Genomic DNA, 26,176 nt, shown 5'->3' with positions numbered 1-26,176 from the left:
CAGGCCCTTTGGGTGAAGCACCCAACCTGTGTTACCACTCGGCTTCACAAGGGAACGTGGCAGAAGGAGGGGGAAGGTGCCCTGGTCTCTGGGTCGGGTATGGAGGGCAGCGCTGGAGCTGCGGTTCCACTTCTGAAGCGTACAGGCCTGTGACTGCGGTGTTCTGTACGTGTGCCTTGTGGGCAGCCAGAGGGTACCACTGCGGTGGGGTGCAGTGTGAAGCCGTGGTTCTTCCACTTGAAAGTGTTAAAGCATCCAGTCGAGTCTGTTGATAAGATTTCTTTGTATCTTCAGCATTTAATGTTTTTTCAAAACATCGCGGTGTGCTGAACTCTAACCTCTGCTACTACAGGTTCTTCCTGTTACTAACTGTTATCAAATACTCCATATTTGAGTCGTTTTTTTCACTGTAAGGATTATGTTTAAGTGTAACTTCAGGAGACAGGCAAGGAGCTAGCAGGAGACTTTTCTTCACAAGTATTTTTTTTTATGCTAGTATGAGAACTTTACAGCCTTAACAAACTTTGGAATCTTTACACTTCTCAGTGCTCTGGTTATCCATGCCTTTCAGTTAACTGACACTAGCTTTCAACAACATGAAACCATTTTACAAATACACTGCATTTGCTGGTTCACAGCACCTAGCCAGCTGCTGTAGGAAAAGCAGCTAAATTCAATTCCCATTGATCAGTGTTGTCAGGACTCCCATTCCTCAAAAGAGGGCTTTCATTTTTGTGTGGCCACACTGCAATACTCTAATTTGCTGACTTCTGTGAGCACTTCTAAACTGAAGCCCAGATGCCAAAACTTTAGGTGTGGGTCAGTATAGTGCCCACGTGCTCTAGGGATACTTACATTAGCTATCACCAGTTTTAACTGGATGGACAAATATTATGTTGCCTCTTTAATTTTGTTATTCTAAGTCTTCTAGCCTTTCAGGCACCAGAAGACACAAGGTCTCTGTCAGAAGCGGTAGTAAAAACCATTTTGCTTAACAAAAGGCAGGTAATGCCTTGTAAATTTTAATTTCAACTCCCAAGATGACTCTTGGAGTATAAATACAAACTCCTTTGTAGCTAGAGAAAGTGTGTGGTGGCTGACTCTTAGCTGAATTCTTAATTCTCCACAGTTGAAATTTGAAGACTTCAACCACTTATTACACAGGTAAATAAAAGTGAAAACAACTAAATATGACCATTAGTACCGCAGAATACTAAACTGGGAATGCGCTCATGTGACTTACCTGATACAGATATTAAACCCTGTTTTCCATCTTTCCTGGTCAGAAGGAAATGATATCAAGTAATGAAAAGCGGCAATCACTGCAATGTGATCTACGAAGAATCATTTCAAACAAAAATGCAATTAAGAGCTATACCCACCGGCCACCTCTAAGAAGTGCTGAAATGGTTTAATTAAATTAATAAAAAAAGGTGGTAGTCCCTGAATGTTGCATAGTTGGAAAAGTTTGTTTACATAGTCTAATCGTAATGCCACAGGACTGGGGGGGAGGGAAGAGATGGGAGTGTTAGAATTTAAAGCAGTGTTTTAAGTATGCAAAATGTTTACTATGTATGTAAATGGGATTCTTATTAGTGACAGATCATGTGCAAACTGACAATATTGCAATTTATTTTTGAATGGCAATATAGATTGTCAAGGTTGTGTATAATTATAATAAATATATAAACTGCTACTTGAACCATAAACGACCACTCAAGACCTCATTTTTACATCAATGTTCTCAAAAGAAGGTTCGTCTGATGTCACGGATTGATAAAATATATGTTTGTCCAAAAGACCACAGGTAAGAAATAGGCATTTTTGCTGGCTCACCCTGTCCTGCTTGCTTAGGTGTGGTTTCTCTCATGCTTCTCTGTCCCAGTCAGCTGCAGACTTTCTTCTACTGACAAATTCTACCAGATGAATTACCTACGAACGCAGTGGCTCTTTGCTCCACCTGCTGCAGCCCCAACACAGTACTGCTGTGCCTCTGGGCAACTCCAGTCATTTTCACATCTGCAGTCACACTTGTGCGTTTGGATGAGCACAAACTACCAAATCTCAAGCAGTTCATCCCTCTCAAATGATAAATTGCAACATACAAACAAGTTCAGAGTGGCTTTCCTGTGTCTTGAACCGCTTGGGGAAGTTGGTGGCTTTGGGCCTTGTTGGTTCTCAGAGAAGGTCCTGCAGCGCAGCAGTCCATGGGCGTACTTCAGGAGTTCGTTCTTGTCTTAGTGGTGCCGTGGGAATCCCTCCATCCTCCACCAGTATGCGATGACTGTAGAATATCTGCATAACCTATAAGAATGTATCAAAACATGACTCAACGTGTTTATATCCATCTTCCTCAATACCCTTTAAATGCTTCACAAAGTCTGCATTTCTTCCAGGCTTTGCATACTTGGATCTCAATAAATAAAGTCTACTAAACTATTTCAACAATATCATTAATTTCACAGGCAAGGTTTGGGATTTAGGGGTGGCGAAAGGTCCTTCCTTTAAAAAAAAACACCTCCATTATCTGTTAACTTAATTAAAAGCTCCCCAAAACATCACAAAACAGATGTGAGAGTTCTGAAGCTCCTTGTTTCTTATATTTTTGCTGCAGCACTGAACTTCGATAACTCTTCAGCAGAAAAATAGTCTCAGCTGAGACATCATAAACAGCAAAGGTAAGAAACCCTGCCTGCCCTACCGCACAGCCCTGAAACTGCCTTTCACATTTCTCCATTGCTCCTGTTGGTGCCAGCAGGCAATAGGAGCACCTGGAATCACATCACCAGTGGTTCTGTCTCGCAAGGCTGCTTTTTTATGAGCATCTTTTGAATCCGGCTGGGAAATAAGAAAAACACACCACCTGACCAAAAGGATTTTTAAAAGTACTGAATTATCAAAGCAGGTTCCTATATAACTTTACAACTCTGCGTCCTGTCTATTCCCATATCTTGCCTGAGCACTCACCAAACCACAATTTCTTTGCCCTACTCTACATGTTACAATAATAACATCAAACCCAGAAGTTTAAAGAAGAGGATTTTAAGTTATAAACCACACCAGCCTGATGATTTTCAAGGCAATAGTCTAACCCCTCAGCAGTTTCATGTCTCCCTTTAGAGGAGTTAATTATGAGCAATTAACTAGACAAAAAAAAGGCAAAACTCCCTCAGCTGTCAGAGGACTCATTTTACAAGATTAGGCCTGTAAATATTCTGGTGCTTCCCACAGCATGGGTATCAGTAGAAGGACAACCAGTAAGAAACACTGCAGTGGAAGTCGATCTACAAGGGCCAGCAGTTGCCAGAGTTTGGCCTGTGCAAACATTTCTCCCTCCACCCCAGAGCCTCACATGCTGAGGGGGACAAAGTAGGACAATGAGCTTTCTCCAAAAATCACCTGCAAAAATAAAAAAGTCAGGGGCACTGGTCTCAGTTTTAACTGAAGTATTTGATGCTTCTGAGTCAGCAGCTATAAACACCAGTTTCTAAAGAAAGTGGTGGCAGGGATTTTTGTTTGCTTGTTTTCTTTTAACTTGCCTTAAAGACTTCCATCTTCAATTTAATCTTGAAATAAACCCAAGACCTGCAGAGGGATATCCACTTGTGGTCGCTCTTCCCTCCCCGCTCTCCTTGCTTCCATATCCTTCCAAACCACAACAGGTTCTGCAGGAACCTGTAATTAACCTTTTCCTTCTAAACTGGAGGGCCACTATGGGAGAATTTGGTGTTGAGCACTGAGCTGAAGGGCTGACTGAAACAGATCCCCTTTGCTTACCTATACCTTCAGCCAGCTGCATTCATCTGCTTTGACTTGCTGCAAAGTATGAAACCACAGGCGTTGTCAACAGCGCTACTTGGAATGAAGCTCCTTAAATTAAAAGTGGTAGCCCATAGTCTTAGAAAAAAATGTTAAAACTTCTGAAAAATGAACAATAGTCCCTTAACTAGGTGATTTTCCAGATGAATTGCATAACAATTTAAAGTTTCTCAGTGGCTGCAAAGATGTATAGTCTAACAGTCCTGCAAATACTGAGTACGCCCTGAAATGGGAACATCCTTATGTTAGGATGTTGATCTGTTGCATGTACTATGTCCATTTTAGCAGGGGCTCCAGAAATAATGCTGGACATTTTACAAGCATTGCACAGACAAAGGTAAATAAATGTGCATTACTACTTTGCCGCCAAAGCAAAGTTACGTAAGTGACTCATTCAAGTCACGCAACACCTATGACAAGGGCGAAACACCTTACATTCCCAGGACCACAGCCATCCTCAACACCAGGAAGGCAAGGCACCTGCATAAAAATCCTAGGCCAGAGCTTTGAGTTCCTCCCATAGTGCATGGCAGCAGCCAGCACAAGAGCTACTCTTGGAAACTAAAATGACAAAGCAAAACAGGAAACATTTGTCTTGACAATACTACAGGAAGATGTGGCCTAAGAAGTTTCCTTTCTCAACCAAAAATAACCTTTCCCCCTTTACTTACTCTTTCCATATATTTCAAATGCTTCAGGACTTTGTTGCAATAAGTATTCCCCACCTACTCCATCATCTACCTGCATTGCATTGTCTACAATACCAAGGCAGGTCAAAAAATCCTTATGAAATTTCATATGGCAATTCTAGCATAGAAAGTGGAGATGGACACTTGACCTGGGAGGCAAAGGTCATCCCATTTATGACTGCTTTTCTAGATCTGTGCTTTGAAAAGTCACTGATTAATAACCACACAAGCTCCATCTTGCAAGTTCTTACTAACTAAGGATTACCAACCTGCTCACCAGATATTTCAGAAAAGTCAGTGGCATTACCTTTGCTGCTTTTGAGTGTTAATTTACAAGGAATAAACAACCCAGCTTATCTATTGCTTGCGTGATCTACGCTCATCTAAGCCAATACATGATAAAAATAGCCTCCTGCCTGTATTAGAGACTAATGCTCTTGGAAAGCTCAGGCAGATGACCACTTGAACAGCATGAGGGAGTAGAAAACCAGTAGTTCCATGCATGCACCCTACATTTATTGAATTTCTGTTTGAAGTCTGCAGTCTTCTGTTAGAAGATCTGGCTATTTTAATACTCAGAAAACAAAATTGAAACAAAAGTGAAAAAGAAGCACACTCCCACCTGTGTAACAGTTATCCACAGGGACCAAAAAGCTATCTCTATGGCTACCCACAGCACTCAGCAAACTGTATGAGTAGATACATCCATACAGTAGCAACAGCCAGTTTCACAGACACCTGGTGGTATTAACTCTGAACTGTCCATTTTCCTTAATATGTCCATGAACTATATTCCCTTTTTGCACATTTTTTTCTTTTCTTCCCCTCTCCTAGTAATTTATTTTATAAACTGCATCTAAGTTCTTGAGTTCAAATCAACAGCTCTCCCCGACTGTTGCTTTTTCAAAAGCACTTCCCTGTAACATCAAGCAGTTCACAAATACCTGATAAAACTTACCAGGCTGACATCTCTGGGCCTTAATGTTACAGTGGAGGAAGTATTCAGTGTCAAACAGAAGAAAGCAGAGCACCCAAGAGAGAACACTGGTTTCTCATTGCTTCCTCTCCAGCTCCCATAAGCCTGCTCCCTCTCCACTAAGCACTCCAGCTCCTGTCCAGGCAACTCACCACATCCAGGCACATATGTAGTTACTCCTTTGCTTACTGTTAGGAAAAAAAAAAAAAAAAAAAAAAAAAAAATTTTCCTCTAGAGAACTGTTTCCATAAAGAAACAGGGGGTTTTCTCCAAAGTGCCAAGGGATAGGACAAGAGGAAACAGCCTCAAGTTGTGCCAGGGGAGGTTTAGATTGGATATTAGGAAAAATGTCTTCACCGAAAGGGTTGTCAAGTGTTGGAACCGGCTGCCCAGGGAAGTGGTTGAGCCACCATCCCTGGAGGTATTTAAAAGCTGTGTAGACGTGGTGCTTAGGGACATGGTTTAGTGGTGGACTTGGCAGTGCTAGGTTTACGGTTGGACTACTCGATGATCTTAAAGGTCTTTTCCAACCTAACTGCTTCTATGATTCTGTGATTCTAAAACTAGGTCTTTTCTCTAAGGGAAGTATGAGAAAAGTAATGCAACACATTTAGTCAGGGAGTAATCAAAACTGCTCACCCCAGTAAAGTGTATTCAATGACTATCCCTCTGTAAGTGAACAGAAAAGACAGTGTGTTACTCACGTACTCACAGAATGTAAGGTGCTCTGCTACCCACTCCTTCAACTCCAGTACCTTGCCTCACTCCCATTTCCTCATACACAAGAGGAGCTCCCTCTCCAGCATTTTCATAATTCTACTTTTGAGCAGCACTGCTGACCCAAATAACCTTCAGCTCCCCAGAAAAGAGCCAGAGGCAAGATGATATTATACTTACTTGACAGTCAAACATAGGTTTTGCAAAAAAAATAAAAATAAAAATCCCCAACCTTAAAGGTTAGAGTAGGAAAATACAAAGTCCCAGCATTTACAAGCAGATAAATAAACACCTAGAGACAAAACTGCAGTACGCTTTCTACTCTTTCAAATATAAAAACAAAAAGGAAAGTAAATGCAAATTTTGATTTGTCTCAAACATTTCAGTAAGTCAACAGGTAAAATTTAATAAAACAATTCCGTTTCTACTTATACTTTCCAAGACAGGATCACATGTCAAAATCAAGTAGAAGCTACAACTGAAGAGAGTCATAAGACTTCTGAGCACACTCTGTATAGGTAGCCAAAACTATTGCAACTACCAGAGAAAAGGCTTTCAGAAAAAGCTTATAGATACTGCAGTGATGCCTACATACAGGCAGAATTAGGTAGGAGCAAAAGGGACTTTTCATAGCTCAGTATATTTTGCAAACAACTTTTTAATACACTGATTTAAATAAGAAAACACAGAAACACATTTTTCCTAACTTTTTACTTATCTAAATCTTGTAGAGCTATCTCAGAGGGAGCTAACCTCTACTCCTTGTGATTTACTGTCACCCCTTCCTAAATACCTCTCGGCCTTCTCCCAGGATGCAATGGCTTTACAAATGTGTAAATAAAGGCTTAATGCGAACTCCTTATTATCCTCACAAACTAAAAAAAACCCCAACATACAAACATGCAGTTTGACTCCCAAATCAATCAGGTTCTATGTAGCCAACAATTGCAAAAGCGTAACTTTGTAATTATAAGGCATATAAATTGAAATGGAGGTCACTGACCAATTCTGCGAAGATTTACACAGATCCTTACATGAGCATGGTGTGATTAATCTGACTGATGTCAACAGTGCAGCCTGCAATACACAGAGTGGAGCACAGATGTGACTCTTTGCCAGATCTGAGCCTAGGACTCCAATGAAGAGGTCTCATGCAACTTACTGCCATCGCTTTCCAGAACAGAACTGTATTTTAGGGCTTTGTATGCTAAACTCCTTCACTTCAGTCCAAACACAGCTTTTGGTCTTCAGTTCTGAGCCCTTTCTTAAGCATCTACGCTCTATGCTCTCTTTTCAGATGTCAGGAACAAACAGGTGTATGTAAAAATATGGATTCTGTCATTTCTTATGACTCTCTCAGGTAAGAGTTTGTCAAGTCCCAGCACACACTTCAAAAAGGGGCAGATGTTAGTCACTCATCAGTTTAGCCATAGGCACGAGAATTGCACCCATTAATATTTCTCTTCTGCAGGCAGAGAAATATAATTAACTTCTAGAATATGGTAGTCTTTGAACTCTTTGCACATTCTAAAAGAGGAGTCGTCACAATTAAAATACATTAGAAACAAAACACAGAACATTTAACCTGGGAAGCTTAGTCCCTCAAAAACCTTCAAGTGACACTGCACAGGAAATATAAGCCCCACCTTGTAATTTTTTCTCTTCCAGGCAGGCTGTTCTATCCACACAGGTGTTTTTTAAAGGACAGAATTTTACTGGATTGGCTTTACCACCGAAAAAGCAAGCTGAAGTTGGCCATAAGGTAAAAGAAAAACCCCAAATAAAAAAATACTTGTCAACTAAGAACTCCAAGCTTGTGTACTGGAGCTTGTCTTCCATTCATCCAACGGAAGCGCAAACTTCCTACTCTGCAAATCCAGCTGGTGGGATTCTCTCCATCGCAGTTCCCAGAAGAAGGCACCCTCTACCCACCCCTCAGCCACTCCGCAGGAGGAGGTAGCGACTGCACTTACCGAAGAGCAAAACCTTTTCAGCGTGCACTCCAGGTCGGCCTACTGGACAGAGCCAGTCAGAGACACGGGCAGAGGCTCACCTGGTCTTCTCCACCTGGTCTGACCTTGAGCTAGTGATGGAGCTGCTCAAGGTCTACTGGCCTGAAACAGTGCCACCTACTCGCACAAGAACGACTGAGGGCTGGGAATCTGAGAGCAAAAAAGTTACATTCTAAATTGGGCAGAACTGGTAGCTTTGGAAATCACGGTTTTCAATTTAGGAATCTAAAAGTCCACATTAAGACTTCAGATGTTCAAGGGGGATTTGACCTGGTCTATTATGGGAAAGTTTCATTTTCTTCCATATTACAGAAAGTATGAAATACACGTTTATAAAGATAATTTGGCAGGTAGAAATATAAAATGTATCTAAATTCACTAAGTTGCCAAGACTATGGAAATTCTAAAAATCATTTTCCTACAACTCTAAATGACAGAAATACAGTATTTGCATTTGTCTTTGCTCGCAAGGAAATAAATAACCACAGTCCAATTTGCTAAATTACTGTGCCAGTGTTTTTCAAGACAAACTAACTGACCTCAGACAACAGAAGCTGATTTTTCAAGATACTTCTTGCTACACCATCTTGGTGATAAAACAAGCCATTAGAGAAGTATTTTGTCTTGCTTTCTTTTAGTATCATGTCAGAAAAAACACCACAATGATAGGGCACTGAGACTGCTGATCTAAATTCTTTGTAAACAACTGGACAAATGCATAAATTACATATTTATGCTCAGGTGACATTTTGTTTTCATGGACAATGTCAATAAACTGATTTTCAAAGCTAAAGGGGCAGACACATGCCTTGATGGTGAAGTATGAACTGAAAAAAAGGAAAAAAAAAAATTATTACAATTTCAGTCAGGCATACTACAATGTAACTGATATTTTCTTGAGGAAGCTTTCAAATCTCATACTGCATCCTTTATTATGCTCTTCACATCCACCCGAATGACCTTAGCAAATATTGCTACCCGAGGGATTCAGCTTCTTCGCAAATGCTTGCTTGGTAACTAAGTGCTAGTTACAACTAAAAATCTACAAAAATAGCTTCAAAGGGAGTCAATCAAAATTTCTGACATAATAGCCTAAGAAAATACTGAATAGATTTTTATTAAATTGGTTATTAGCTCTAGATATCCAAATAGCAGTGTTCCTGCACAGAAAAATCTGTCCTCTAGTTTTAAGTTTGTATCACTTTACAGGGCAGAACATCACTCATAAGGGGACACAATACATACAGGTGCTAACCCATATGTACCTGCACTGATTTGAAAGTTTTTCATCTGTGTTGTGACGATGTTATTTTCACTTTGGTGTGAGGAATTCTTTTCACTGATGTAAGCGAGGTTTGTGTGATTAATTTAATGATAATTCTAGACCAAGCTAGGTCTTCTTCAGAAACAGTTCAAATACTGAGACCACCATTTCTCACAGAATTTATTCTGACTTGCAAAAGTTTCCTCTATTAGAAACCATCACTTACTGATCACAAGTGCTGTACAATCAAAAGAATCACAGAAAATGCATCTGAAAAGAAATTTTAGAAGTTATCTAGTCCACCTAAGTGCTTCAAGACAAAAATAAAAAAGGTATACTTGTCCTAACAAATGTGCATTTAGCTTTTCTTGAAAATGATGGACTTCATAATCTCAGGAGATAATCTGTTATAGTGAGAATGTATTTTCAGGTTCACAGAGAACACACACGCAAAAAAACCCAAGCAAAAGCTTTTAAAGATGTTTTCTTGCTAAATGGATTTTATAGCTATTGTAAGGGATGGGGCATTAGCTATTACTGTCAACAGTGAGAACTAGCAATACAGCCCCCAGCTCTGCTACAAATTTCCAGTCTGACTATGAACAAGTCTCCTTTTTGGCAAGTCTATCCAGATTGAGTTGTGCAGGGAAAATACTCAATATCTATATGCAAAACACTGAGCGCTGTTGGATCTTGAGCTCATCTAGAATCTCTATTCTTTACTGTTGTACAATTAAAGAATAGAAATGTAGTTCCATTTTCAAAAGAGATGCATATAAGGCACTTGATTGCCATTAAGAAGTTTGATGAACAAGGAAGAAAGGGGAAACATAACTACACTGTAAATCACAAATAATAATAATTGCTTTTGCAATTGTGTTTGCTCTACAGCAATAACACAAATATCACTCCATAGTCAACGCATCTATCACATACTGACATCCACTGATGGACAGAATTATAAAGAAGGTTGCAAACAAATAAGTATAGTGAGAATGGGGAAGTCAAATCAGGAAGATAACACTTCCAAATACTGAAGACTAACATACTGAGGAATGTACACTGAACTTCCAGACAAGACAATAAAAAAGCTACTTTCACAGTGATTCATGTCCTGCTTAAGAACACGACACAATCTGGTACTATGTTCCATACAGCAACAAATATGGCAGATACAACCAAGGCATCAGCTAAATTAGCAAAACATACCAATGACTTAATTGTTTCCATAGCAACATAGACACGATGTCAGCCTGGCTCTAGTGGTAAACCACCAACTAATCTCACACTTGGTATCTACAGGGACAGGACTCAACTACACCACACAAAGTTATAAATACAGTAACATCACTAAGACGTACAAAAGATACGAAGGGAAAAAAGCTTATGCTGGCATAGACAGTGAAATTCCACCGAGTACCATCACTGGACTACCAAATGCTGGCACTGTAGTCCAACACAATTAGCAAAACCAGAATATCCCCCTGGTTTTGACAGCATTTATATAAGCAACATAATACTCCTGTAACATAGGCTTAGGGACATTGCTGCAGGGCCAGTAACTTGATAGGAGGGTTCAAAGTTGGAATGTCCATAAAAATGTATTAGTCATTGAAACAAAGCCTTATGACATACCAAGGATTTTACTCAAACCAGAATATATTTCATAACTAGTATTTCAGAAACAATCATTCTTTGCACAAACTATTTTTTCTTTCACTTATATTACAAATAACTCCCCTCCACCCACACTCCTCAGCTAAGGATGAAACATGTTGTCAATTTTACAGTTGAGTAAACTAAATCACATGGCTCACACGTTTGACTTGTTTCTTAAAGATACGGATTTAAATAAAAAATTCCTTCTCTGAAATAAATGGATTTTCACTAGCACAGAAGTAGGGTAGATGAGAAAAAAAAATTATTTTTCTTTTTCTTGATCAGCACAGCAGTGGCACAGTCAGTCACAGGATGAAGAAGTTTTCAGTTCTTTTTTTCTGTCTGAAACAGACGTTCCCTCTGGAGAACTCAGCATCAGACAGGCAAATAGGAATCACAGCCCCTTTCTGTGCGAGGCAAAGCATCAAAAATTACACAGGTCTCAAGATACTTGTTCAACTCCCAGCCTCTCACAACTCAAATATTCTGACATCTAAATGCACGTATTTCCTCTGAGCATGCTCAAGAGTGAAATGTCATTCTCCTGAAGAGCCATATGTGGAATCTGAAGTGGAGAACAATTAAAAACAAAACAAAACAAACCCAGCTTGGGCTACTAAAAGGAAAAACAGAGACTGTACTGCACTGCAGCAACGCTATTGTTTGTCAGCCGTAAGCAATAAAATATCATGGGCATAAACATGCCATGGAAGGTTCTCAAGGAAAACCAGTCTGGTGTCTTAATGGCAGGAGAGAATATCAGGGAGAAGAACTAAGAGCTCAGTAATTAAAGCTAAGCATAGGCTTTTGTTTAAGAAAGGATTTTCAAAGCTAAGGCTACATACTGCTTTATGTACCTCCAAACTTCAGTCCCATTGTAAAAATACCCCTGCCAGTTTTTAACTGCCTTGTTCAAGTACTAGTGCAGCCCATTGGCACTGTGCTATGTCAGCGCAAAGCTCCACTCAGGCTTATTGATCCTCAAACACAGGCCCAAACTCAAGCTTTAGTAGAAACTAGGCATGCATTGTTGTAAGAGAATTGTGAAGCCATTAGGTCAAAATATTCCTGAGATTGGAACATGAAAGAAAAAAACCCCAACCTGACAGTATGTGATTTTTACTGGGGAAAAAAACAATTATTCTTATTTTTCCTCCTATTCATTATGAGTAAGGCTGTTTACTATTTAGCTGGAAATGTCACAGAAAACATGCAACTTCACAGTTTTTGAAAATTTTAAACCCCAGGCTGGGAATCAAATTGAACCTTTCTACAAAGCAATAGAACTTCTCTAATTTCAGTGGAACTACAGCTGCTTATGTTTAGAGCCAAAAATAGTCCACTACAGTTTCTGCTCTTGAAAAGCACTGTCCTATGTTTGCTTCAGAGGAGCTGCATGGTTTAAGCAGGCACTTCAAATTTATTTTCAGTCAAGATGGTGGAAAATAACCACATTCATGTAGTTGGTGATCAGTTCTATTGCTAAAACCGACAGAAATCTTGTTTTCTTCTTTTGCTAAGGCCCTCTTATTTTAGAGGAAGCTGAGGATGTTACAGCTGGGCAAGCCTCTGAGTTGCATGAATGTCACAGGTTGTTTGGGATCCCAGGAATACAGTGATGGTCACTTCAGATCATTTATTCACTCAGAGAACTTCTACACTTCATGTGACAGAAGGCAATACTTGATGGCTCAGCAGATGATCATAAATGTTCATAGTACAAATAAATACGCCTAATAATACTATGCTGCATATGACAGGCACATATGTCTCCTCCTACAATTTAGTTAGCTTTACTGCTAGCGTGAAGCATAAAGACAGTGGTAAATCCACTCATTCTCCTTTGACAGAAGAGCAAAATAAACAGTACATTCTACAAAGGCAGATTAACTCTTTTTTACCCATGATGTCTTAAAAGAATATCTATACTTGGTATGATTTTTTTTTTTTTAACTTTAAAAGACTGCTCAGATATGAATGCTTCATTTATTATCAAAAGCATTGCTTACTATGATCCTATCTTCCTGCATGGAGCCATTAAAGTGCAGTTCAAAATCCAGTTGTTTTCTATTCAGTGGTCTTTTTGCATTCTACGAAACAGATACAAACTTCATCCGCTTACAGTAAGCTCAGTGTACAGGTAAGCGCAAAGATCTGAGTTCTGAAAACATATATAAGGACAAATGCTAATTAGCAAAAGGATTAAAATATGACATAAGACAGTAGTTACTCTCATGACTGTTGCATAATTCCATATGGCTTGGAAACATCATTAACAAAGGAATTGTGCCTAAGGGAGCAGTCTACGTTTGCAAATAAAACTAGCTGTCAACACTGGCAGTTACACCCACTGCTGGCAACTGAATATTCAGTAATGAAGACCAAAGAAACCTCTAGTGAGCATCTAAATAAACTAGTATGTTAGGCAGTGTATCTGGAGGGGGGGGAAATGATGCTGGCATTGGGCAAGGATAAAAACAAGAGACTAGAGAATCCTCAGATACCAAACCGCACTGAGCATATGCGTCAGCCAACATGTATCTGTGGAGTTGCATCTCCAGTGTACCAAGTCACTCCGCTGTAAAGAGAAAAGGTAAAGAAACACGAGATGAAACAGTTTACAGAGCTGAAGACAAACAGCTAAAATTCCACCTGCGTATGAACTAGAGGCTAGTGTCACCTTTGGATATTGGGATGCTTAAGATGGAAAGAGAAAGAAACTGTTGACTGAAGCCCTTACATGAATAAAATGCATTTGCAATAAATTGATGCTGTAGTATTCCTCTCAAGGCATTTTGGCAGGCTAAATTAAGCATAGCTAAATTCTGAGGTGGAATGCCCCTTGCATAAGCCAAAAATAAAGAGTGTTTTGTTTTGGTTTTTTTTCCTCAGATATCTTCTGAGTCATAGGAGAACACTACATTTTTTGACAGTTTATAACTTAGAAAACAAAATAAATTTATACATACCGAAGGCGTTGATAATAACCATAAGGAATAGGTCATATGCTCCTAATCAAGCACAGTCAGAGCCAAAACTTTTAATGAGATTTGCTCCAAACTTCAGTATAATCAAGATACAGAGGTTTTGTTCTCACAAATTTTGGCATGGTGCCTTTTAAGATAAAGCATGTAAGTGGCAAGACCTTTTTACGCTCATCTGTAAGAGGTACTTATTGCAATTATTACATGACTATGTTTAACATAAGAAGCATGATGTGAAAACTGCAGACCAGTGTAAACAGCAAACATCCAGCAAGTACGGTCCAAAATTAATGATCAAACTGTTGAAATGCCAGACTGAAACAAGCACCCAGTAATGAATTGTTACTCACAGAAACTTTGCTTTTCAGCACTCAAGTTTTCATCAGACAGATAATTCTAAATAACAAGAGCAAGGTTTCTCATCTCTGAAAGCAAAGCTCAGTTCTCTTCCTGAAAGGTTAACTCTGAAAGCATTTGTGTGGGTGGGCAGCAAAACAAAGAAAATTTTCATTTGATTAAGTTTGATATTCTTCGTAGAAATACATCATTCTACTTAGTGAAAGAGAGAGAGGCATCCAAGTCTCCATGATCAGGTACCTTCACTTGAATAAAATAAATGAATAAAAAATATACAACAACAAACACTGCAAACATAAGCTGGATTTGATTCAATTTTATGTTTGGGGTAAATCAGTCCTTCCTTGCACAATTTTCTAGCGGTACTATCCAGAATGAAGAAAATGGGAGAAAACTGCCTGTGTGGTGTCACCAACAAGTAACTGGAAGGGGCCTTTCCTTCACAGGGCAGGCAAGATAAACAGGAAAGCAAAATATGCACTTCAGTGGTATTAGGCCAGGAAATATCCCACTAAGATTTTGTGACTGCATAATTACAAACTTCAATTTTTAAAAATAAGTTGTTCTTCTTCTTGACAGTTGTTGGACTTGGTTTCCAGTGAAGAAGTCTTGCAGAATTGCATTTACTCTATCATGTTGCTAACACACGCTTGTGCACATAGGCAGACTTGTAGGACAAGCCCTGGTGCTTGGATTGCTTTGCTTGCCCTTCTTTGCTTCAACAGCTTGCAGTGCTGCTGAAATACACTCCCTGCACAAGCATGCTGTCAATGAGCTCACTCCCTGGCAGGTCACAGCAATCTCTTGTGCATATGCCTGTGAAGCTAAGGCATCATTTATTCTAGTATTTAGAATATAAAGTTAACACATCAAAGCAGATCTGGATGGGGATCCTTTCAACACCTTCCTGTGCCACACCTTAATTGTCTCAAGAGAGTGAATGATGCATTATGTGGTTTATTTCCTTTCCTTCCTCCCTTCACCTGAGCTGAATATGTTATTTCTAGCATTCTTGCATATTAAAGCAGTCTTAAGTGAGAGAAGTTATGCAAACTTAAAAAAATTAAATCTGAAGTAACGAAGAACTCGCCAAACTTTGCCATGTTGTCTAAATGAGCTTTCTTCAAAAGCACAGCCATCTTCCCAGTTCTTCAGGGGATGAGGGAGGATAGGACTGAGTCATTCTCCAAACCATTTGTGCCTTCTTGAGCAAGAGAAAAATACTTAGCAGGATACTGTTAATAGCCAGCAAATCTCCACTAAACGCAAGGCGTCAGCTCAACCATCTCTGTATTACACCAGAAAAGCTACAGACTTTTAAAGTAATCTTATTCTATAACACTTGGCACTAAATAAATATAGTAATAGGAACAGTTTCAAGAGAGTACCACTGAGCATTGTAGAGTGCAATGTTTCTATGAAAAAAGATATCTACAGTTTCTAATTGTTCTACTGATATGCACTTCTTAGTCTGGGAGGTAAGACATGATAAAACAAAATCAACCTGTATATGTTCATTGAAAATTGGACAGTTTTAAGGTTAACTCAAATCACAATCAGATTTAAAAAAAAAAGTGCTTATTACAAATTGCAAGCAGTCTATTTGTCTTGCTGGGAAATATCTATCCAGAGGACTGTATGGTTTTCATTTATTATTAAAATGAAACTGAGCATCTGGTTTGGTTCTAGACTTAGAGCAAAATAAAGAACAAAGATTAGCACTTTTCTGAAGCAATAAAATGGAGGGGAAGAAAAATAAATCAGAAGTTATTATCTAAACGACTCCACCTCTCCATTCTTTCAAATACAGAGATTACTGAAGATATTACCCAAGCAGCTGAAACTTGGGGAAGCCTCAGATAACTACTAAAAACTTAATATTGTAATAATATTTTTAAAGGGCTAATGGAAAGACCTGAGATATGGATGGATTAATCTGACATCAGTGCAGACCAAAGTAGAAGATGTACAAGAGTTAAAGGGTATTAGCACCACAAATACCAGTCACACAATGTCACAGAAAAGGCACCAAACACAGCAGGTGTACTCCTTGATTCAGTCAGAAGTCCTATTACAAACCAAATACAACATCATATCCTTAGACTTTTGAAAAGCACTGGACCTAATACCACCTGACATTTTTGTTAAAACAGGATGATGGTAACGATTTGTATTTTAGCAGAAAAGAAACACAAAGCTAAATGGCTTAAAGCCAAAGTTAGGTAAAGTCACTCTAGAATAAACATATACATTTAAAGTGGGGGTAATTAACCACTGAGACAACCTAGCTAAAGGCAAGACAGAGTCACTGTCATTTGACATGTTTAATATGGAAATGAGATCCCTGGAGATGGAATTGCAGAGCTGTGGGCCTCTCAGGCAAACACACTACCAGTACTCTTCCGTCTCTTCTGTGTAGAAAACAATATACTTTGAGTATGTGTGCTCATGGCAGCTGCAGCAGAGTAACATGGAGAGATTTCTTTCTTTCTCTCTTGGTTTGAGCAGATTTTACAGTAATGTATGTCTGGCAAAAGGCTGGTATAAACTTTGAATCCCAAAAGACAAATATCATTCAATAATTAATGCAGAAATCCTAACCCAATTAATTTTGTTGCTGAGTCTATACAACATGTTGATGATGTGAGAACTACCACAAATCAAATAGGGTCCGATAATTAGGGGATTCCAAACTGGGATTCACATACTCCACTAGGGCAGGGTAAAAAGTCCACAAGAGAGACAATCAGATTTATAAGGCTAAAGTGTTCTGGTATGATTAGAAGGAGAAATATTACAGAGTATAGTGTCAGCATGAGAAAACGATTCAACAGATCAAAGGAAACTGAAGCTCAGTCAAAGTTCTTGCCATATATACACTGAGCCAGAGAGGGGTGATACTACTTGAAATTTGGACTGGCAACCAGCAAAACCACCATTAAAAAACCCGTTTATAGAAAATAATCACAGAACTATTGCTCATGTCTCAGTTCAGCAAAAATACAATTCTTTGGTATGAAGATTTTGGAACCCAAGTATGGAGAAGGCTTAGAATTGTTTTTTATCAAAGGTGTAAAATATTGAAAATTGAAAAGACCATCAATGGCCCTGTTATAAAAGCATGAGGGATGCAAGAATAAGCTTTAATGATAATAAATTCGATTTTTTTATCCAATACAAATTGGCTTCTCCAATTTGTCACGAGCGTTTATAACAATCAATGGCCCTGTTATAAAAGCATGAGGGATGCAAGAATAAGCTTTAATGATAACATAAAATTAAAAGCCATCGTAAAAACAGAGGGCTGGGTATTGTAGATGATGAATCGGATGACCCTCAGAATTTCAATAACAGAGATGAAATGAAATGCAGTAATACACAGTGAAGGGTCATGCATTTGTGGATTAGCCAAAAATAGTTATGCTATTAGAATGCATTTCTAAATTTGAAGAATGACAACGAGGGAAGGATTTGAATGCAATAGCTGATCTCATGAAGGCTATAAACTGTCAGTATAACAGGACTGAATAAGTAAAATGTGATCTTCTGAAGTATCAGGAAAAGCATTTCTAGTAACAGAAAAAGAATAGTGTTACTAAGTGTTAATTTAATACCAGCAACAGCCCTAACAACTCATGATGAGAAAAAGATGAATTCACTATATTCAAAGTGCAGAGAAAAGCTACGGATTGACCTGGGAAGCAGAGAACATATCACATGACAGGAGACTAGAAAAGCTTGGCTTGTTTATAGTGACAAAGACTTTAGGAGGTCATAAATGTTGTTTGTAAGTATGCTATTAGAGAAATAGACACAAGCGCCATGTACACTAGTAAACTAGACAGTTCCTAAGCATTAGCTTGACCATTACCCTCTTGCTTAACTACCTGAGCAGTGTAAATGCAGTTAATAAAAATCAGTGAATAGGAAGCATTGTTCTCATTTAACAACTTTCACGATGCTCAAATTACAAAGGCACACATGAAGCAGCCTTAATACTAGTTTGCTTAGCTAAAGAAATCAAGTCTTGGGAAAAGTATTGCAAGGGTGGTGACAGGAAAGGGCAGAGGGGAGGAATATATTTATGAAGACATTGGTTGCCTTATTCAAACTTTTCCTTCTCCTCCTCGAGCAAGAAAGAAACCTTCAAAATATCACAACTTAATTTCTCAGAAACTCTCCAACTACCCCTTGCTTTCCATTTCTTTCACAAAAATGACCCATTGTGATTTAGGTTTAGTGGGATATGATTTGCTGAAACAATTTGCTGTACAAAAAAATGAGCCAAATTCAACCTGGAAATAACACCGGGGATCAATGTCCATCACAGAAGAAAAAATGTCAGTAAGAATTAATGTTTCATAACACTTGAGTGTCATTGAAGGAGAAAAGCATAAAACCAGGTGGATTTTTTTTATTTAGTCCTAATTGTCAAATAAAAGCCACAGCTGATAGATCATCACATGCTCACAAATCATCATTTAGCCAGGATACACCAACAATGTTTTTGAAAAGACTCAACTTTTGTTGTCTAGACTGGCACTACACTACCAGAAACATCTGAGAATGCTTCCCTGCATCTGTCAAAAGTAGCAATAAGAAATAAATATATATACGTGTCAAATATGTGAAAATACTAGTGTCCTGAACCTTGTTGCCAAGATGCAAGCAAAGCTGCAGAACAACCAACGATGATAGATTATAATTTGTAAACTGTAACTTTACACCCTGTGGTCAAGCACTCTCTGAGAGTGTTCCCAATGTCCATGCGTAAATATGTTTATTTTGTAAACACTTATTCTTGCCTATATGAACCCTACAGGTGTATCCATCTATTCTTTAATACAGCTTTACAAATGCACTGGCTGCTTCCAGGTTTTACAAGTAAGTCTTTCTTATTTAAATGGCTTGTTAAAATTAAAAGTTACAGAAATCCAAGAGGTTTGAGGTTTTTTTTTAATTGAGAAAATTAAAATGAAAAAGGCCTGCTAAAATAAAAAGTTTGTTCTTGGTCTGACCCAGCAAAACCTTTTATATTCTTAATGTCAGAAATAAACATAAAAATAGGCTCAATTTGATCATCTTCACATTTTGACTATGAAATGCTTCACCAGAAATTGTCTAATTACTGGCTTACAGTCTCAGCTAACACATGGAAAGACAACTGTATCACATAGATACTATTAGTTATGCATGAGTATTGGAATCAGTGGTCAGAACAACATAATTAGCCCAGAACAAAGCAACCTTAGATCATACTGTTTGCATGACATAAGATGGTTTTTGCACATACCTGATCACATATCAGTGTAAAACAGATCAGGCCAAAGCCACAGGACCCTAAATCTTTTTTTTTTTTTTTCCATGACAATGAGATAGCACAAAATAACCCATCCAGAGACTGCATGTACAAAAGAACTTGTATCCGCAAGTTACAAGACCGCAGTAAGAATACTACTCCACTTATCAGCCTACAGAACAACTGATACCAACCACCCCCAGCCCAAATCCATTGCAGTCTCACCTAACAATGTACCCATGAAATTAGTAAGTACTAGGCATGGCATGCCAAGCAGCTTCTATCACCCAAGCTTTCTACTAGCTTTTCTGACTCAGTGAGAATGTAAATTGAGGTAAATTCTGCCCTTTTCAATGAGAACAAATCAGATATCAGGAGATGTTCTAAACAAGCAAGCTAATTAAAGACCTGAGCTCTACCTGTGTGGACATTTCTGCAATACACTGACACTGCACCTCTGCCATTTTGCTCAAGGACAAAGTTGATTTGCATAATTTGTGATACACGTAGGTGGATTTCAATAGCAAAGACAATTATCCATGCTCACGAAATTAGCCAGTGCAGCCAAGAGACATCAGATTTAAAATATCCATTTTCACTGCCTAATACTGTGCCTAAGACACAATGACCCCTACATATGCAGTGCTCTGAACACAGGCTAAAGCATCACCACTTCTGCAAGCTACAGCGCTCTTGACAGTTCTTGTTCACCTTCTACTCAAAAACCACTTGTTGCTCCCTTACTCTTCAGGGGAAGGCTGGAAGAGCTCCATCAGCTTTAGAAGGTTACAGTGACACCTGAATGAAGCTGGATGGCAGGAAGGGAGGATGACTTCCCCTCTTTCTCCCAGTTTCTGTGTTCTGAGTACTCTAGTTCTGCTTTTCATCATCCTTCTTACTGAGTTCCTTTTTACTCTTGTTGCTAATCAGACTTCTCCACTGATGAAGGAAAATCTTCACACTTTGTTCGTGCAATAAAGTTGAAAGAAGGCCTGCATGCCCTATTTAAAGGGAGTCCTACTACTGTTTTAAAACTATTTTAGGAAGACTTTAAGCTAGCATTTCTTTCAACACTTAAGCATGGAGAACAAGATTAGATATGTATTCGCTCTCTGATAAAAAGAGTTAGCAAGGGATTTATTACATCACTGGTTCGTCTCGCAAGCTCTGCTTGTTTACTACCCCTGTAGTCATAAATTCAAGGCAACAACAGAATAGGGATTCAACTTTCTTTTTAATCAGACAGAGGAAAGTATCATTTCACTGGCATGTTGCTGGCTTGACAATTACTGGAGGAGCAGTTACCCAGTTGCTGGAAGTCCAAAGACTCTCTGGCTCCCCTTTTAATGGGGACTATGTGACATGAAAGAAAAAGAAGCCAAACTAAACAATAACATCTACCTTCCAATCTTATGCAAGGAACATGATCATCTTCAGAAGACTTCCTATTTATAACCTCCTAACTACCACGCAACCCCAAATATGCTACACACTATGCAACAGAACTTCAGAGAAACCAGTGCCTGTGCCCTAAAGCAAGTACACTTTTCCAACTGTGATGGCTAATATAAAAAGGTATCATAGAATCATTTAGGTTGGAAAAGACCTTTAAGATCGAGTCCAACCATCAACCATGCCCACTAAACCATGTCCTGAAGTGCCTTGTCTATTATTACCTCCACCTACAAATTTTGTCTTCTGTATAGTCATGCAGCATATTTTGTATGTTGTTAGCTATTTAGTTTGCCCCCGATGTCAATATGTGTCAGTCATACTTTCAGCACATGAATTCACTCACACAATGTTTCTCATCCCTGTTCAGGTTAAAAATCTAGCCTTGAAATTGAATTGAAAGTCATATTTTTTCCAATCTTCCACCCTAATTACTTAAACCAATGATGACTGTTAATGTTGCACAGCTCCACAAACCAGACCTATTGAATCAGTCACACAGCTTCCATTTTACATTTAAGGATTCTCAACAACTGACACATAAACAATCCATTTTACATCCATTAATGAGTGGATGACTGCATGCAACTTCCTGACAGCCTCCTCCTCTGAAGGAGAAAGTGCAGCTTGATTACAAGCCACCTCTGTATTCTATTTCAACAAATGAAGTTGGCAGGCAGTGGGGGAACTGTTTAAGTTTATAGTCACAGGCTGGCAAACATCAGAGAAGCTGAAGTGCTACATCGATGCACCTCCTTGCATCCTGGATGCTAGCCTGCCCTGGCCAGAGTAACTCTTTGGGAGCACTCCTCTGGTACAGAAGTAGCCAGCAAGCGGTTTACGAGGTGGAGTGTTTCTGAGGGCAGACTAATCAAAAAAACAAACAAAAAAATCTTTTTCCCAGCCAAAACCAATTCCTTCATCTGGTTCACTGTGTAGCCATGTGAACAGTCCTGCCACACAACAGAGGAAGAAACAGAGGGTGGAAACAAAGAGTCACATCCGCTTCAGCCATCTTAAACAGTACTGCATCTGAATGTCAGGCAAGAAATAAACGAACAACTGAATTACCAATTGAAAAATAAGAAATGAAAAAGCAAGTATCTTCTCCAAAATTGGGGAAAATTTCTTCTGTGCAAGGGACCGGCACCAGTTCACTGTAGTGGCTGGGTCAAAATACTGTTTGAGGGCATAATTGCCCAAAGATGAATTTCATTTTTAATAGACTAGCTAGGAATAGAAAAGCACATGACAATGTAAACTAACTGGTCGGTAGTGGACCTTGAAGATGTTCCCTCACATTTTGAATTGACCTTAGCTATGGAAACAAAATTCATCAATGATGCCTGGCATCAGGTGAAGGCAGCTAGCCCATAAAAACAAATTTGGTACAACAATGTTGCTGAGTTTCACATTAGACATGAGGTGCTGTTGATCAGGTCTAATCGCTACTTTGACATAATAAACAAAAGCTAAATGAAGGAGCCAAAGCACACAGGCAATCTGAGAATCTCTCTCTCTACACAGCTAGAGAATTTTATTTTGTCATATATTCTCCATAAAACACGACACATAAGGGTCACTCAATAGTTTTAAAGTCACGTAGGGAAACAGCAGACTTATCAGCCAACTCTACGGTGTAACACAAGGGAAAGAATGTCGGGTGCTTTCCCCCCCGCTTACCCTCATCTTACTGCTTTCTACCTGTGGGTGGAATTCCACAGCAACATCAGCCCATCCAAGAAAGAGCTTCTGCTGTCCCATCCTCCCTCTTGCTCCCATTTTGCAGTCCCGCCCTTCCACTGCACCGGCACTACCGCTGGCACAATCACACACTGACCTAATTCAGGGCACTGAGCAAAACCTAACCCTCCCGAAAGAGAGCCCATTTTTAGCTGTTTCAGCTTCTTAAAATGGCTTGCCACTCAGCTGAAAAAGCATCACAGCCAGCACATGACAGAAGACCGATGAGACAATGGCAGCCCTGAGTAAGCTCAATCCAAGCTAATGGGGACTAGCAGCCTTAGAACGGATGAGTTTGTTATTAAGATGTAGGTTTGGAGGTCTGCCAACAGGCATATCACTCAGGGCTCTGCCCAATAACGCATTAGTACCTCAGCTTAAAGAAAGATTTACGTCAAGAAGAGCATGCTAAGCACAAGTGATGGAATGAGGTTCACTCCTGATTTTCTTCACTCATGTGTTTTTAAAACTCCAATCCGACTCACAGTTCAGAAGTTACTTCAGCAGGAAAATAGTTGGAAAAAGCATTTTTGGAAAATAAAACAATGTAGCTAGGAACTAAGCCCACAAATGGATTAAACCAGCTGCTCTGCCTTTGCTTCTTAGTTCTGCCTGTACTTAACACTCATCACACCTTCTTGTGGTAGAAGACAATTCAAAGGAAAACTGCACTATATTCTAACAATACTTACAACAAGTACCACTGTAAAATTGGCATAATTCCTCTCAGTGGAACAGACTAACAGAAGCGGGAGTTGCAACACCTGTGAAAAATGTTAAAGACCCAAGACGAATTTGGTTGCAAAAGCATGGCTTGCAGCTGAAAGCAGCACTGAGAGAACAGAAACACAGCTGGGAACAAGGGTGCTGGTAGAATAGCTGTGGAATAACTGAACAGTCCCAGATCCACTTAAAGCATTTTACTCAAAGTAAAAGAAACCAAAACATGAGCAGACCCTCACAGCAAGGAAAACAACCAAATTTAAATAATGAAATTATATACAAGTCTGCTCTCCCTTTTCTGCCATTTCCTTTCCAAATGAATGGTTCAAAAAAATTTGACGACTACTCTGTAGCTTAGATTGTACTCCATTAAAGGCAATGTAAAATCTTTGTCTCTACTTTCAAAACCACTTGACTTTGATAATTTTCTAAGCTGTAACCTAGCAAGAATGTTAACTTTGTCTATGCAAATGAAGATGTGTAATGAGCAGAGAGCAACATTTTATCACACTTATGAGAAACAAACGTGTTGTTATTACAGTTATATATATCACAAAAGCAAAGGCCAGAAAAAACAATAAGGTCTTTGGAGGGATGATGTTACAGACAATTAAAGGAAAGGGATATGCTTCTTAAAGGACATCATAAAAACAATGACATGACAAATCACAACAAAACCTGCTGCTTTAAGGGAAGCAGTCACTTATTAATGACAAAAAATTAAGATCAATACAAGTAGGAGAATGCTGACCTGGTTCCTACTGCTAAATGTTTCACTGTGCAAGATCATTACAGTACCAAGTACCTTTTTTCCAATCTCAGATCGTGAGAAAAGAACACTTCATTAACTCCTGTTAAGAGCAAAAAGAGGAATTCTCTTCTGGTTGGAAAATTTATGCATCTGCCCGGAGCCCCTTCTTCTTTGCCTGGTGTGCTGACAGCTCCCCCTTCTGTTCCAATCGACTTTAACCATCTTTCAGAGCACACGCGTACTTTCCATTACTAAGAAACTGGTGTATCTGCGAAGGACGGACAATCTATATTAAGCCCCATTCCCCTTAATACATACATGTCAAAATACCATGCCCACATTTTATAAGAGAAATACAACTATAATTCATTCCCAGAAGCACTATTTCTTCTACTAAAAGCATTTTCAATTACAGCACTTCAGTTTCAGCACAAAAAATACTTCCTCTTTGTCCTAATTCATGTTCATATTTAAGTCTGCATTCAAAAACTTCTATGCTTCATATGAAACAGTATACAAAGAACCCAACAAGTAGGTATTAGACACAAAGAATCACCACTTTCAGCTCAGTATTCCATAGTGCACTTGGTGATAAAATTAATTACCATCTTGCACCATGTTTATGTTGAAGCTATGCTACTATCTCAGCACATTACTTAGTTTGGCACTATGGGCCCAAAACCAGAGGACCCTCCAACGGGTTCCTGAAGCAGAAAAGTGAATTAAATCCAGGCTTTGCAGTTGCTCACCATGTGCTGCAGTAGTCTACTATACACAGTACCACCATTAGCTAACAAAACCTCACTGGCATAAGCTTTTTCAGATATTTGGCGAAAAAAATACGGCAAGGTACCTTCAAGAAGAGATTGAGAACTGAGGATTTAAAGCTTCAGCTTGCACCTCTTCCTTCAGCGGACTAAACACCTGAGAGAGGGGGTATTTGGGACAAAGCCCAATTGACAGCTCTTCCTCTCAGCTAACTCTGTGCAGCTGCAGGTTCCTTAGGGTGCCAGGTGGAGGCAGCTGCTGCTCCCTGTGGGTACCCTTATAGGAGAAGGCTGAGCACCCAGCCCAGGCCACACTGGCAGCCTTGCACCTAAACCCATTGCTGGTTCTAGCCTATAATTCCCAGACAAACACCCTGTGCCTCCCTTACCAGACACTGTATCCGACAAGGTAAGATGGAAGAACTGCACTTTGTGCCTAACACGTGAGGCAGTAAGCCAAAGGGAAGCCCTTAAGACTTTGTGAGAGTTCATCCCAGAATTTAGGCCAGCTATTTAAAAATAACAACCGAGGAATAACAAAACCTCTCTACTGAGTGCGAGGGAGGTACCCACGTGAAGGTAAAACTGTTCCTTTTATTACGAGAGTTCACGTTCATCCACAACCAACCCAGGAGCTGACCCTGCCGGCTCGGGTCGGCCGATCTCCCAGGCCTGAGGGCTTCCACCATAGACGCCCGGCCTCCCGAGGCTAGAGGCAGCCTGGAGGCTCTCCCTCCTCTGAGGAAGAGATACCTGGAACCGCGCAGGGCCGCCAGAACCGGTTATTTCTCAGCTACCGGGCCGCCAGCGCCGCCGCCGCCGGACTCGCAACTGCGCATGCGCCGTAACGGCTGCCGGGGAAACGGGGCACGCGCCGCCGCGCGCAGGCGCCGCCTCTCCCTTCCCCGACGGCGAGCGCCGCGGCCGTGACGCGATTGCGTCAGACGCAGCCTCGACCTGGAAC

At 39.7% G+C, this 26,176-nt stretch overlaps 1 long non-coding RNA gene across 1 annotated transcript; it reads right to left on the bottom strand.

Annotated features, from left to right (window-relative positions):
- Positions 1–1,507: 1,507 nt before the first annotated feature.
- Positions 1,508–26,051, bottom strand: LOC142034956 (uncharacterized). Its single transcript, XR_012651778.1, has 3 exons — positions 25,966–26,051; positions 5,467–5,672; positions 1,508–2,304 (listed from the first exon to the last, which is right to left on the bottom strand). It is a non-coding gene; the product is annotated as an uncharacterized LOC142034956 (long non-coding RNA).
- Between the last annotated feature and the right edge of the window lie 125 nt (positions 26,052–26,176).

This window comes from Buteo buteo, chromosome 1 (assembly GCF_964188355.1).
Source record: "Buteo buteo chromosome 1, bButBut1.hap1.1, whole genome shotgun sequence".
Classification (NCBI taxonomy): Eukaryota; Metazoa; Chordata; class Aves; order Accipitriformes; family Accipitridae; genus Buteo; species Buteo buteo.
The sequence above is the reverse complement of the archived record's forward strand: the minus strand, read 5'-3'. Positions and strand labels throughout refer to the sequence as shown.